Source organism: Grammomys surdaster, unplaced genomic scaffold (assembly GCF_004785775.1).
Source record: "Grammomys surdaster isolate TR1022 unplaced genomic scaffold, NIH_TR_1.0 125756, whole genome shotgun sequence".
Lineage (NCBI taxonomy): Eukaryota > Metazoa > Chordata > Mammalia > Rodentia > Muridae > Grammomys > Grammomys surdaster.
Window position 1 is genome coordinate 1,450,820 of NW_021620588.1, and position 7,093 is coordinate 1,457,912.

Sequence of the window (7,093 nt, forward strand, 5' to 3'; positions counted from 1 at the left end):
CAAGCTGGGCTGTTACTAGAGTATAGCCCAGAGCCTGGTCTGTGGTTTTTAGACCGCTTTTTTATGTTATTACACTATTATTTCATGTTTTTCTTTATATTTCAGAGGTTACATTTCATATATTTTAGTAACATTTATTTCATGTGTGTGTAGAGGGAGATTTCGTGCCACACCTGAGGTCAGAGGACAACTTGCAGAAGTTGGTTCTCTTCCACCACGTGGGTTCCAGTGATCCAGCTCAGGTATCAGTATTGGTAGCAAGCGCCTATACCCTCTTAAGACGTCTCACCAACCCAAAATATAACATTTTAAAAGAGGAAACTTTTAACTCAACAAAAAGAGACAGCCGAATTTAAGGGTGGGGTGGGGTTGGGGGAGCCACGGTGGAGAGACGGCTCAGTGATCAAGGCCTGCTCTTCCAGAGAATTCAAGTTTGGTTTTCAGCACCCACCCACATCAGGCCACTCAGAATGCCTGTAACTTCAGTTCAGGGCATCTGACAGCCCAGTCTGGTTCCAAAGTCATTGGGACACTGCATGCATGATGCATACCTTCTCTCTCTGCCTCTTCCCTCACCCTCACCAAAAACAATTTTTTAGTTTAAAGTTTCAGTGATGGCAGCAGCAACAGCAGCATGGAGTCACACTGTCATTATCAGCAGGGACAAAGTCTGCCATAGATGGTCCAGCTGGTAAAAGTTGTCTGCTATCAAGCTTGACCTGGGGATGGTCCTGAATTCCATCCCCAGGACCCACATTGTGGAAGGAGAGAACAGATTCCCACAGGTTGCCCTCTGACTTCCACAAGTGTGCCATGAGAGCCTTACCTCCATAAATAAATGTGTAGGGGGGGTGGGGGGGGAGCCAAGTGGTGGGTGTAACATTTTATCCCACCTTTAATCCGAGCTCTTGGGAGGCAGAGGCAGACACATCTGAGTTTGAGGCCAGCCTGGTCTACAGAGTGAGTTCCAGGACAACCAGGGCTACACAGAGAAACCCTGTCTCAAACAAAACAATGACACACACACACAAAAGTAAAGAGCACCTGAAAGCATGGTGTACACCTCTCAAAAAAGACAGCGTTGGCATGGATTTTAAGCCTAGGAATTAAGAATAACAACTCTTAGTGGCTCTGAAGTTACATCAAATGGAAAAGAAAACTTTTTCCTTCTTTATTTTTCATAAATGAGATTATAGGGTGCTTCAGAAGTACCTTGGATGGGATTACAATCTGATAAAACTAGAAGCCACTAGGGTTGTATGACAGGGTCAGGACATGCCCTTTACTAAAGGGAGTTTCTGATGGGAGTTCTAGAAAATTATAGGTTCAGAGATGGAAAAGGAGAAAGGTCTCAAGCAGTTGCTAAGTGTTTTGGAATCTGTGACTCTCAGCTGTTGAGAGAGGCTCCCTTCTTAGGTCCTTGTAATTTCTCTTTTCTATCCTGCTTCACAAAGGCCTTGCATCAGAGCTTTTGGAAAAGGTACACAAATGACCAATATAAGTACATGAATCAGTGGCCACTATCACCAGTCATTAGGGAGATTAAATTAACACTGACTTTATGATAACTATTCAAATGGCAAGTTTGAAAAGCAAAAGTCACCTCTCATGTTATGACCAAGCCCACTCAGTCAGTCAACAGGTTCTCCAGTGCAGGAGTGAGGATTAAAAGAAAAGAGACGATTAGACAAAATTGTAGCATGACCCAGCCAGTTCTGAGGGTGAAGGCAGACTTGTTTAATTCAACTTTTCTTTTAAACCCTTTTAATTACATGCAAGAATTTAGGTCAGTTCTAGGTTGAGGAACCAACAATACAATAGAAACAGTCAAGGAACAAACAAGGCTAATACAAAGTCCTGTGATCACCCCGTGATCACTCTCATGATCATGATCACTCTCATGATCTGATCGCTGTTTGTAAGGGCTCATCAGGATGACAAAGTATCTGAGCCTACTATCCTGTCCTAGCCCACAGTCATATTCATACCTGAGGCCTACTTCTTTGTTTTAGCCTAAGACTTGGATTCTAGACTGAAATTACTTCTGTTTTAGCCTAAAATTAGATTCCTGCCTGAACTTCTCTGTTTTAGCCTAAAAATAGACTCCTGCCTGAACTTACTTCCTTGTCATGGCCCAAAGTCAGATTCCTGCCTAAAGCCCATTTCCTTGTCCTTAGCCAATGTCAGATTCCTGCCAAGCAGCCCCAAAGGCTCTCCACAATGTTACAGGAAGAATGTGGAGCAATGGAATCTTGCTGACAATGCAAAATGTTACAGCCACGTTAGAATTCAGTTTAGCTTTCCTGAAAAAGGTGTAACATATGTTCACCAAATTGCCCACTCTACCAGCAAGCGTACACTCAGAAGTGGAAACATGTTCAAACAAGAAGTTGTTCACAAACATAGTACATATAGCTTCCAACTAAAAACAACCTGAATATCCATGTGGTGTATGCACAACAGGTTAATATTTAGTCATTAGAAAGTACTGTTGAAACTTTTTTTATTTTGTGGTGCCTGATAGCAAACCCAGTGCTTTATATGTGCAAGGTAAAAAGTCTTCCATAAACTACCTCATAAAAAGTACTGAAGTACAGGTATATGCTGCAATATGGACAAAACTGGGTGACAAGTTAACTGAAAAAAGCCAGATGCAAAAGACCACATATAGCCGGGCGGTGGTGGCGCACGCCTTTAATCCCAGCACTTGGGAGGCAGAGACAGGCGGATTTCTGAGTTCGAGGCCAGCCTGGTCTACAGAGTGAGTTCCAGGACAGCCCAGGCTACACAGAGAAACCCTGTCTCAAAAACAAAAAAACAAACAAACAAACAAAAGACCACATATAGGCCTGGGATGTAGCTCAGTGATAGTGTCCTTTTTATCCTAGCATGTGAGAGGCCATAGGTCCAATCTCCAGTCACACACACACACACACACACACACACACACACACACACACACACGGGGTTGGAGGGAGAGAGAGAGTGAGCACGAACACACAAAACGGCACAGATTACAATTCCACTTAATATTCATTGTCTAGAAAAGGTGACTATGTAGAGTCAGAAAGCCTAGGTTAGAAGGAACTGGAGAGATGGGCAAAGGTTATTGACTTTTCTGAGAATGTGCTCTATAGTTAGGTAGTAATGATAAGTTACACACCGCTCTAAATGTACTAAGAAGCACTGAATTCTACACTCTAGTAAAATTGCCAGTTTTATGTGAATTTTATCTTGGTGGAGGAAGCTTTGGATCTTAAGGGAGGTTCGTTTACAATTTCTTCATCTGCAAAATCATCCTTCCCTCCTAGACTTGTTGGGAGAATGAAGTGAGGTTAACACACTGCCAGCCATGAGACACATAGATGGCATTCTTAATAATAATTAAACAGGGCAGTGGTGGCACACGCCTTTAATCCCAGCACTTGGGAGGCAGAGGCAGGCGGATTTCTGAGTTCGAGGCCAGCCTGGTCTACAGAGTGAGTTCAAGGATAGCCCAGGCTATAAAGAGAAACCCTGTCTCAAAAAAAAACAAAAACAAAAACAAAATCCTGTATTGCCGGGCGGTGGTGGCGCACGCCTTTAATCCCAGCACTCGGGAGGCAGAGGCAGGCGGATTTCTGAGTTCGAGGCCAGCCTGGTCTACAGAGTGAGTTCCAGGACAGCCTGGGCTATACAGAGAAACCCTGTCTCGAAAAAAAAAAATAATAATTAAACAATAGCTGGTGAAACAGCGCAGCTTGGGGTCCCAGCCACCAGCCACCAAGCCTGATAATCTGAGTTCCAGCCTCTGGACTTCTATGGTGTGGGTGTGGGGGCGAGAACCAACTTTTACAGGTTGTCCTCTAACCTCCAGTGCTGATGGGGCTATGACATGTGTGCACGTGTGTACACACAAAGTCATGAAAAAAAATCAATGTAAATGAGATTATTCAATTCTAGTCAACTACTATTCTGTATAAAGGGTTCTATGTTGTTTATTTTTTCTAAAAATAGTCATTTGCTTATTTATTTTTATCTTAGGATTGTAAAAGGCTTTTAATAGGTTGTGAATCTAGAGCTTCCCACTCCCCAGTTGTGAAGATGCATGGCCAGGTGGTAGACACAACTCAGCACTAACAGAGGCTTTCTTAACATACTGAAGCATTGGAATACTGAAGAGGCTCTCTCTGGGTCTCATTTAGTGCCATCTTGTGTGTATCTAATGTCTGTCTTTATACTATCTAATTAAGTTCCACCAGTCATATATTGGGTGTGTCAATTTAGGTGACAATATATTGACCATTTATTATATGTCAGGCATTTTTTTAGGCTCTGGGTATACAAAAGTTGGAGGGCAAGGGAAAGATCCTTAGGTGTCTGCAATATATTCTAATGAAAAAAAAATCATAATAAATAATATTCAGTAATGACATTCTTTGAGGATCAATATTATGAAGAAAAACTATCTGGGTTGGAGTGTTGGAGATATAGGAAGAATTCAATGTTTTGCTAGCAGGAAAGGAAAGGCCTCTTTGATAAGGTCACAGAGCAGAGTCTGGAGGAAGAAAGCAGGTTGTTTAGCAATCTGGAAGAAGAGTATTCCAGAGCAAGTTCACAGTGTACAAACAATCTAGGATTAACTAAGAGGCCTGTTAGGCTGAGGAAAACGAAGGAGTTAAATGTAATATGAAATGACCAGTGTTCTACAAATTCTCACCGTGCCTTACAGTTAAAAGCAAGCAAACCATTCTGGGGCTATAAAGCTGGCTTGGTGGTAAAAACTACTTGCTGCTATCGTGGAACCAGAGATCAGTTTCCAGACCAACATTGGATGGCTCACAGTCACTCACAGCTCCAAGGGACCTGATACAGTCTCCTGGTCTCCATACACAGTCACATATATCAGACACACACATGCACATACACACATAAAAAATAAAATTCTAGGCCGGGCGGTGGTGGTGCATGCCTTTAATCCCAGCACTTGGGAGGCAGAGACAGGCGGATTTCTGAGTTCGAGGCCAGCCTGATCTACCGAGTGAGTTCCAGGACAGCCAGGGCTACACAGAGAAACCCTGTCTTGAAAAACCAAACCCAACCCAACCCAACCCAACCCAACCTAACCCAACCAAACTCCTAGCACTTGGGAGACAGGGGTTCAAGGTCATCCTCATCTCCATGACAAGTGTGAGGCCAACCGGAACTACCTGATACCTTGTTTCAAACCCAAAAAGCCAGCAACAAAAACTATCACTCTGGAGCCTGTATAAAAGCAGTAACAAGACCATTTCTGTGGTCCAAGTAAGAAGTGATGATACTCACACTATAGTGTTAGGGTCGTGAGAGGTGTCAAGTTCTGATATATTCAGAAGGAATAGCAGTCATTGCTGATAGACTGGATGTGGTTTTCCAAAGAAGATAAAAAAGGAAGTGTGTGGCCAGACCTAACAGCTTTGCTGCTGTAGACCAACCACATTCTGCTGATAGGTCCAAATGCTAAGAAACTTGTACCAAAATGCCACCAATGAAGCCAACAGCATATTTTATCTCTAGTCTAGCTTATTAGGAAGATGAATATAATTTTAGTTTGTAACATAAATAAACTGAATATATGCTGTGAAAATATTGACTAAATGGATCCTTAGCAGAAAATGCCTATTTTGAATAAGTTTCATGTATGTATGAAAACTGTCGCCTCTAATTTGTAACTCACAGTAGTGGTTCTATTAAGTTAAAGTCATCTCCAAGTAAACAAGCATGTCTTTAAATGTTTTACATCTGTGTGTGTGCGTGCACACACATGCTTGTTATGTCATACCTGTGGAGGTCAGGGGACAAATGGCAGGGATTCATTCTCTCCTTCCACCATGTGGGTCCCAGCAAAGGAACTTAGGTAACCAAACTTGGCAGTCAGCCTTTACTCCCTGAGCCATTTCTCTATCCTGCTTTAATGCTATATAACTCAGATACAGAGCATCAAGGTTAAAGCTCAAAGGAAGCTGTTCCCAGAAACTTAGAGATCTGTTTTACATTAATATCTTTGCTTTTCCTTTTTCTTTTCTATTTATTTATTGACAGTACTAGACTTTGAGTCCAGATTCTCATATATGCTGTGCTGTGCCATTGAGCTACTTCTCTGCTCCAGGATATTTGGTCACACTGTAAACCCCAAGATTGTGTTATTTGCTGGAAAAACTTTCTAGTTGTGGTATGGCTTAGTCCTTAGCTTTAATCCCTCTGGCTGGAATACAGACACGTCCTTAGTACACACCTTTAATGCCAAAGGATGAAAGTAAAGTTAGTTTGTAGAACGAAGCAGCTATATTTGAAAGTGATGTAAATTGAGTGGCAGACAGTGATGAATCAGAGAAAGATTTGACAGAATAGGATATCCCCAACTCTCGAAAGAAGAGAGGAAAAAGAGCTACTTAAGAAAGCAGCACAGAGCCGGGTGGTGGTGGCGCACTCCTTTAATCCCAGCACTTGGGAGGCAGAGGCAGGCGGATTTCTGAGTTCGAGGCCAGCCTGGTCTACAGAGTGAGTTCCAGGACAGCCAGGACTACACAGAGAAACCCTGTCTCGAAAAACTAAAAAAAAAAAAAGCACAGAGAAAGGAGGAGGCAGTTTTACCAGGAGATTTTTACAGAGACAGGTTGAAGAGAGAACAAACTAGGCACAGGTTAAGACTGAATGAACTAGGGATCGAGGAGCTGGAAGAGTAGAACAGATTGCCAGAGTTAGTATGAGGCCAAGCAGGACAATTCAAGAGAAGCTGAGAGAAGTTGGATTGAATTAGTCATCTTGGAGAGGAGTTTGAGCCAGAACAGCTGAGTTGAACTAGCCAGTCAGAGATCAGAAAGAGCAAGAAAGGGTGAGTTTATTTAGCAGCAAGTCTTAGATGCTGAAAACATTCTAGGCCTAGATAAGATTGTACAGAGGCTAGAAGCTTCCAGGAGTAGGCCCAGGATAGCAGATGGAGGCAGTAAGTCTCAGAGACAACAATTTCTTCAGGCAAATAAATGATATTTTATCCCAGCCTGATCTTTAAGTAATTTATTATTATTGTCAGAGAGAGGTGGAAGTCAGGTTCTCCTTCCACTATCATGCAGGT